Source organism: Glandiceps talaboti, chromosome 9, assembly GCF_964340395.1.
Source record: "Glandiceps talaboti chromosome 9, keGlaTala1.1, whole genome shotgun sequence".
NCBI lineage: Eukaryota > Metazoa > Hemichordata > Enteropneusta > Spengelidae > Glandiceps > Glandiceps talaboti.
Genome location: NC_135557.1, coordinates 11,156,211 through 11,164,885, shown reverse-complemented (window position 1 = coordinate 11,164,885; position 8,675 = coordinate 11,156,211). Strand labels below are relative to the sequence as shown.

Genomic DNA, 8,675 nt, shown 5'->3' with positions numbered 1-8,675 from the left:
CACAGAAATAACCCCTGTCTACATACAATGCTTCAAATTCTCCAACTCAACTGATGATGTTGTGTGCGTATATGCGTACGTACGTACGTACGTACGTACGTACTTTCGGGTCCCAAACGATAATGACACTGAATATAGTTGGAGATATGTGGCTGTCACGGTATCATCGGTTGTTACAGGAATATCGATATTATTATCCAGAATTTCTCAGTCCGAGACATGCTGACCAGTGTGATAAAGATGGCGACCGTTATACTGTGCACGTGCGAGGCGAGTGATGTCTCTAGAATGTAATCAGTAGCTTTTACCTGAATCACGTTCACTGTATTTATGTGTTTATGCCGTGGTACACACATCATATACAAGTGAGATAGACAATGATAGAAACCAACTCACTCGCCTCTTGTTTACATGACTTTGCCGAACGACTAGGAATAATCATTTATTTACATAAAGTTGCTAAAATCATCGATGACTTAAAAACAGCAAGGGGCATTACAAGTATTTTATTCAGACATTTCATTGATAGATGTTAAATTGCAGTGTTTTTTCACGGAATGTCTGGTGACTGGCCTTTAATCTGAGATTTTTATGGCATCAATTCGAGGGGTATTGCAATGAAAAATAAGCACAGTTACCTTTGAAAATGGTTGCCTTAGTGCACTGAATACACAGAACTTTCAAAAAATGTTTAAATCGTGAGCATGCAAGCGTGAAACTGAGATGAAGTGTGAAACGATACGTTATTTACCTCTAGGGATTACATAACATATTTTTGGAATTGGCAGATACACTTATTTGACCTAAAACCTGTTGTTTTGTATCACTTTGTAACAATGTCGTTATTGCTGTTGTCTTCATCACACATTGCAGTATAGCATAAGTTGAGAACTACACTTCTGGCTACGTGTAATACAGGTCGAAGTCAACATGTGCGTTAGTACACAGACTGTGGTTAGTACGTACTATGCCTTGACCGCATTTCCTACCCCAACCTGAATTAGCACTTACGATTTTATGTGCATTTCACCTGCTTCTATTTCAATCGTGCCCAATGAACAAAAATACACGACACCCTTAAAACTATACGCACTATACTTGGCCATCACAATAATGACTTTTACTGATACAACGAATATTAAATTGTTAGATTTACTCGTTGCACATGGATTGTGTCCTTCTTGGTGCATGCGGCCACCTTTCTTCAAACTCTGTTACATATAACTGCTTCCTCTGAGAATCGCTGCGTTACCTTCAATCTGCCCTTAAATGAGAATCATGTCTGCGATAGCATATGTATTAGTTGGAAAATGTAATAAAGCAATAACATTCAGTAAAATGATAACCATTGCCCTTTTCAGAATAATTAACTCTACGTGTATAAATATACACACACAAAACTCTCTGTTATCAGTTTAATCAAAACTCACATTCGTCTCGACATGCAGGATTACCAATGGGTGTAATTTACGACTTGGCATTAATCAAGTAACTTTTTAAAGTTCACAACCCAAGTAACATACAGTGATATTTAAATTAGAACTATGTCAAGGTTAGAGCACAAGCAATATCATCCACTCTATAAGTGTACACATAGCTACGTAGGCCAGTATGACAATGATAACCCAGACACTTGAAACAAAGCGTCACTTGCCTCAACAACAATAACTTACAATGCTATATTTTATCGTCTGGCTCAACAGAAGTCTTATTAGCACTGCAACGGTGCTACATTTAATCGTCTGGCATAACAAAATCTTACCAACAGTGCTACATTTATAGTTTAATTGAACAAAAATCATACTAACACTACTGTTATCGTCTTGCTCGATAAATATCTATATTCATAGTATTTTTTATCGATCTATACGAAATAATGTACACTGTACGATACACTTTTTGTTGAACCAGATGATATAATTTTGTTAGGCCATGTGATACAACGTACAGTGTTAGTAAAATTCTGTCAAGCCATGTGATAAAATATGCAATGTTAGTGAGATTTGTCAAGCCATGTGATAAAATATGCAATGCTAGTGAGATTTTGTTAAGCCAGGTGACACTTTGTTTCGTCACGTGTTTTAATTATATGTCAAAGTTGCAATATCATAAATTAATATGACTGAAACATATTATTTGTAAACATATTATTTGTCAAGCTGAATTTGAAACATTGCCACCAATCTGGTTACGTAATGGTACAAAGTGTCGTGTGTATTAGCCGGATGCTATGTTATATTCATCGTTATGCTAGGTTTGATTGAAATATACTATAATTGCAAGTTAGAGAAATATATCATCCGGTATTAGTTCTACTTCCTGAACAAGCACTGTGTTCCTCGCCAACCTCGTACTTTGCGTCGCTCTCTCCAACCATTTTCTCCTGATATAACCGATAAATTCGCTCAAATAACAGAACAGCAAGGCCAGCAGTCAACATACAGCAACCGTAAAAGTAGAAAGAATTGTTATAATCCTGGGTTATGTCATATATCCATCCTATGAGAAAAACAATAAGTATGAATGTATGGATTGTTTTACACTGGTTATAACATTGCAGAGCTAATACAAGAAAGTGACAATGTGAGAAAAAAGGAGAACCAGATACTTAAGTTTTATAACATATCAAACACTCACCCTACCACCACACAGTCTGTCTGTTGCTCTATTTCTCTCATCCATTCTCTCACACATGTTTACTTACTTACTTACTTTCTCTCTGTCATATCACGATCGTACTCACTGTGCATGTCTGTGAATCATTAACTGTTATTGTAGTGGTAACAATTATTGAATCTATAGAGTACATTGTACATCTAAAACTACTGGGATAGTAACACCAACCATACACCACAATAATTTGTTTCTATAATGAGGTTCAAATGAATTGTTTCTACCCCTCATCCACTCGTTGCAATACATTCTAAATGACTTATCTCTCTTTGGTGTAAAATGCAATAAGTCCAAGTAGAGGACTCATATTAAGACCATAACCATATCAACAAATGCAGCATTGGACAGATAAATAAAACTGGACAAAACAATTGGTTGTTTTACAAATAATTGATTACCTGCCAATGGTGTCCCAAGCAATCCTGCAAGACTGATCCAAGGAAGGATCACAGATAAACCTGCCGTCAAGTTTGAAGGGCCAATTACATCTTTCATTGTCTGTGATATCATTGTAGCGAAAACTCCAGTGCTGAATCCCATTGTAGCCGCGTACACACAATAAGTTGGGTACGAATCAGCAAACGGACTGAAAATATTGGTTATTCCACTTAAGATTTGTGCCAACCCAAACAATCTTGTACTGGTCATGGTACTAGGTGTGAAATGTAATATAGCAGGTGGAGAAAGTCTGCCTACTATACCAGCCACTCCAAATATAGACATGGCTAAGGCAATGTTACCTTCTGAACTAAGGTCGATAGACTTAGCTCGTGCAACCATATAAGCTGGTGAGCCTATGAAACCAATGCCATATCCAACAAACATTGAAAACGTCATTACTGCCATCACTGGATACCTGGAAAATAGACTACAGTCACATAATTTGATCATCTGTCGTAAGGGTGATATTTTCTCTTTTGGTCCATTTTCCCGGTTTAATATTTCATTCTCAATCTGTGTTTCACTCATCTCTGTAGATGTTGTTTCCGCGTTCTTCTTGGGTAGTTTAAAGAGGGCTCCGCATACACACAAGTTGGCATTTATCGCTGAAAATACGATAAAAGCTCCTCTCCAACCATGCATCTCAATCAATAGTTGCCATAATGGGGTGAAGATGAGCGTTCCTATTCCAGCACCACTTACTGCAAAAGCATTCGCATGGCAAATCTCTTTTTGATGTAAAATGGAAGAAGTCCGAGTCGAGGAATTACAATAAGTCCATAACCACATCCTATAAATGGAAAAAAATGAACCAAATTTGATCATCCAAATAAAACGCTTGACCTACAAACTTGCTCAAGACTTATCTTGATGTAATTATCAAAAGACACTCTCTGCACCAACCCGAGTGTCATGACCTTTTAACCACAGAAATCTTTTAAATTTGACATTACCACCACCACCACCACCACCACCACCACCACCAACAACAACAACAACAACAACAACAACAACATCAACAACAACAACAACAACACCACCACCACCACTAACACCAGTAGCTCAGCTAAATATAATGGTGCATTCAGGATACCGACTGTCTGCAAAAGGCTAGAAAAATGAATTTTGGGCATATGTGAAACGAATAAATTGGGAGTCCCATGAAGGGCTAGAAAAGCTGTTCATTACAATCCAATATTTTCCCTGGAGATTCCGATATTTATTGTCGACAAGGTAAAGTCGGTCAATTGGAACATACCATTACAGCTTCTTCAGGACACAAAGAAGCCTCGAAAAGCTGTCTATTGATGATTCAATGAACTATTTATATCACAGTTCATGCGACTGAAGGGATCTTTGACCTATGACTTTGCTTAAAGTTTTGGTCTACTCGCATGCTTTCAAATATATATTCTCAGTCCAATCGTACTAGTATACTTATTTGGTTTTGCACTTTCAAGTGCGGTGCAGGTGGCCAAAAGTCAACAATAACTTGCTCGGTGAAATGTGTTGAACAAATTACTACGTGATGAGTATCAAACTCAAAAGTTGCATTCGTCAATGAAATGTGCTGATGATGAATTTGACATAAAGGTAGCCATCTTGTTTGTCGCATGGTGAGTCATAATTTACTGAATGGATTGCTAACAGCATTTATCCTGAACAAGTGCGTCTTACCCGCGTCACTACGTGGCTTTAATAAGAACGGTAGTCAATTCCGAGTGCCTGAAGATCCACTCAGATTCTTTATGCTAATTTCAAATGCAGAACAGATTTCTGTGCTTCCAAGAGTACCGTTGTAGAAGCCTTGGCCTGGTGTAGACAACTTCTAAAGATAATAATACCAAGACAAGTCTATGGCAAGGAACACCAAATCCATAGAAAACATCTTCTTAGATATTGACGCAAAAACAAGTATGTTAGCTAAAAACCTCACAACATGAAACTGTCGACCATGAAGATTGTGTTAACCATTCTTGGCAGTCGGATCTTACTTTCTGCATTGGCACGTTGCCATGTCGCAAATGATCATTATCAGTTTACGACGACGGTGTTAGGACGATGTTGTATAAATACGCCAAAGAGCTATAGGGCGTAAAAAAAAATTGCGTGGTTCCGATTACATTCAATTTTAAAAAAGATGGGGTTGATAGATTTTTCATTTTATTTTATCATATTTTTTTTTCATGTGTGAGTGTCTAGTTCATGTTTCCAAATGGTCTCTGTGTTGTGTATTTCTTCTCATCAGATGTACAGCCATTATAGATTAGAAGAATAGTTAGATATTGTCTTTTTAAAGTTGATGTCAGTTTCCGCACTCACTATTTCTTGCGATAGAAGATAGACTTCACGATTTTCGCGATTTTATTATTTTTCTCGAATACGTAAAAAAAAAAGTTTAGGGTTGGCGTGAAAAACTAGGTGGGGTCGGGTAACTGGAACCAAACAACTTTTTTTTTGTATTTGGCCTAACCTGTGTTCATACACTTAGCGGCCGTACAGTGGACGTACCATGGTGTTTTGATGTTGTCAAATAGCAATGAACTTGACAGTAGATTTTTTTAAAAACTTTATGTTGTGTATGTAACCATAACATTGTGATTTACTATATGTATAATATAATAAGCACTTATTATTTTAAGTATATTTCAACAAAGTCATGTATTTTGGCAATATAGATAACAGCCTAAAACGATAGGTAACTTATTTATACCAGGTACATTTTGTTCGTGTCAATAGTGTTATCAAAATTATATCTGTCATAATAAAATGTTATAAAGTTATACATACCAACTAATACTCCAAAACTGAAGTAAATAAACTCGATACTTGGTGCAAAAGCAGTCAGTACAAAACCGATAGATGATAATACACCTCCAAGAATTACAGTACCTCGATATCCTATTTTCTTCACAGATATATTTGCAATGGGACCTGGAGATTGTGTAAAAAAGGAGAGTGACTTCATGTGTACCATGGAGAAAAAGAATTTGTAAGAGTTTTCGGAACAATTACGGTACAGTAACTGTTATAGAATGAGTCTAAGATATATTTCTATCTCGTATACTACACTGAATAAAAGACTCAAAAATACTGCTCACTTTTCTCATACATAGTTTAATTTTCTGTTTACATTATGGCATTGTATAGATTACAAACAACCCTGCAAATACATTAGTAACTTTAAAAGAATCACTAAAAGAATGGCGGAACCCGTTACTAATTGATTGGACTACGTCGGATTACACTTGTATTGATAGTTCACGATTTTATCATATTCTTAACAGGAGTGGGGGAGGGGAGGGGTGTTACTCAATGTGCATGATGTTATATGGACGTGCCTATCCTCAGATATGCTTTTTCGGATGTTGACCTCAAGAAGCGGTGAGGATTTTTAGTGGAAGTCGAGTAGTAACGGGATGCTGGTCCAGTATAGTAAATGACAAGAACTAAGATGGGTATGTATGTAGCTGATGCCATATCTTTAAGACTACGTCGGTTTAAAATGTGATGGTACGATGCTCAATTTCATGAAGAAAGAAGGGGTTAGCGAGTGCCCCAACCCGCCCTACAGCAAATAAAGAATGAAAATGTATTTGTACGTTACCGAATGCTGTTTCCAAGCAAAAAGCCACTGAAATAATCCATGCTGTGCGGGCTGAACTTGAATCAAAATACCTTTGTAGAGCCACAAATACAGGACCTATGGACTGGAACATGCCAAGCACGAACATACTACATACATGGCTTGCTAGTACTACAAGCCAGCCATAGATACCACCATCGTGTCCCTCGGTAACCATTCTAATTTTTCGGACCTTCTACTCGGTCGACACGTCTTTTAAAGTGGTCATATCAACGCAGAGCGGTGCAGTAAAATTCACTATCTGTCCCACTGTTTGACAGCTGTATAAACCTACAGTCTACACAAACAGGTTCATGAGAAAAACATCAACCACTGTCGTTTACCGATCTATTTATACTTCTAGACGGTGTAAACATCTGAAGTGATTGATCGTCACATGGGTCAGTGGTGTTTTGTTGTAGGTGACCTTTACACCTCACTAGCTTGAGGTGGGCACATATCATGGTTCTGAGATCGACGACATCACTGCTATTGAGGGCGGCATTGAAACACTGTACCGTTTGTTCTATGTATGAGTAGAAGATTCCACTGTGGAATTGTTCAAATAATAGGTGAAATATTATGTCATTTTTTTCTTGCCGGTGATGGAGATGAAGGGCCGGAAGAAAAGGTTATCAGCGTACAACCGACATTCGTCATAAAAATCGTGTCTTCATGCAAAAAAAAGAACGAAACACACAATAAACTGTCGGCATTTGTACCAATTTCAGTGAAGGACATGTTATAAGAATTGCCAAAATTTGTTATAAATTTCATTAACAGTTTACCATTTTCAAAAACAATAAGACTATATATTCCTTTATACACGACATTCAGTTCGATCTACAGATCTACTTGTACTTCCAGACATAATATTGTAAACATCTGCAATGATTTATCATCACATAGGTCTGTCGTGTTTATTTGTTGTCGGCGACGCTTACACTTCACTAGCTTTAGGTGGGCACAAATCATGGTTCTGATGAGATCAAAGACATCACTGTTATCTAGCGCATGGAAACGCTATACAGTGTGTTAATGTTCTATGTATGCATGGATAACCATCCCAAGAGCTGAAGCTTCTGTTTGTCTAACTGTCTTATATAATTCGGTAACTCGATAACAGTGACAGAAATTACAGCCATGTGACCATTTACATTGATAAATACATGTAGTGATACAGAATGACGTGAGAAAGACCGTCAATCTATGTCACCTTTGTTTCAGGTTTGAATGAAATTTGCATATCAGAACGATATATCACCCTGTTTTCGTTTCGGTTTAAACTTTCACAACATTAAGTTATGTGTTCTCGCCAACATCGTACTTTGCGTAGCTCACTGTAATCACTTCCCCTGGACATGATAAACTCGATCAAAGAAGAAAACTGCAAATCCTTTATGCGAATGCCATAATGGGACCGTAAAGGTAGACTGAATTGTTGTAGTCCCTTCATATATTTACCTTAGGATACACAAACAGTAGGTATTATGGAATTTTTTAGTTACAACGGAAGAATTTATGATGCAAGAAGAAAGGGAGTGGCATTTGTTTAAGCACACGGTCACAACCAGCCTCACACCTATTAACAGGACACGTCGTCCATGTCTCTATCTTTGTCTCCCTCTATGTTTCTGTCTCTATGTGTCCAAGTCTGTCTCCATCCATGTTTCTCTGTCTAGATATTAGTCTGTGTCTCTCTCACTCGCTCTCTCCCTCTCCCCCTCCCTCCCCTCCTTCCCATATCTCTGTCTCTCTCCCCTACCTCCCTTGTCTGTCTGTCTGTCTGTCTGTCTGTCTGTCTGTCTGTCTGTCTGTCTCTCTCTCTCTCTCTCTCTCTCTCTCTCTCTCTCTCTCTCTCTCTCTCTCTCTCTCTCTCTCTCTCTCTCTCTCTCTCTCTCTCTCTCTGAATGAGGAAGTTCGTATTTTAGTATAT

At 37.7% G+C, this 8,675-nt stretch overlaps 1 pseudogene across 1 annotated transcript; it reads right to left on the bottom strand.

Annotated features, from left to right (window-relative positions):
• Positions 1-2,179: 2,179 nt before the first annotated feature.
• LOC144440435 (monocarboxylate transporter 12-like) lies at positions 2,180-7,023 on the bottom strand (annotated as a pseudogene). The gene is made up of 4 exons (XR_013481199.1): positions 6,722-7,023; positions 5,905-6,048; positions 3,072-3,904; positions 2,180-2,499 (listed from the first exon to the last, which is right to left on the bottom strand). The product of XR_013481199.1 is annotated as a monocarboxylate transporter 12-like (transcript).
• Between the last annotated feature and the right edge of the window lie 1,652 nt (positions 7,024-8,675).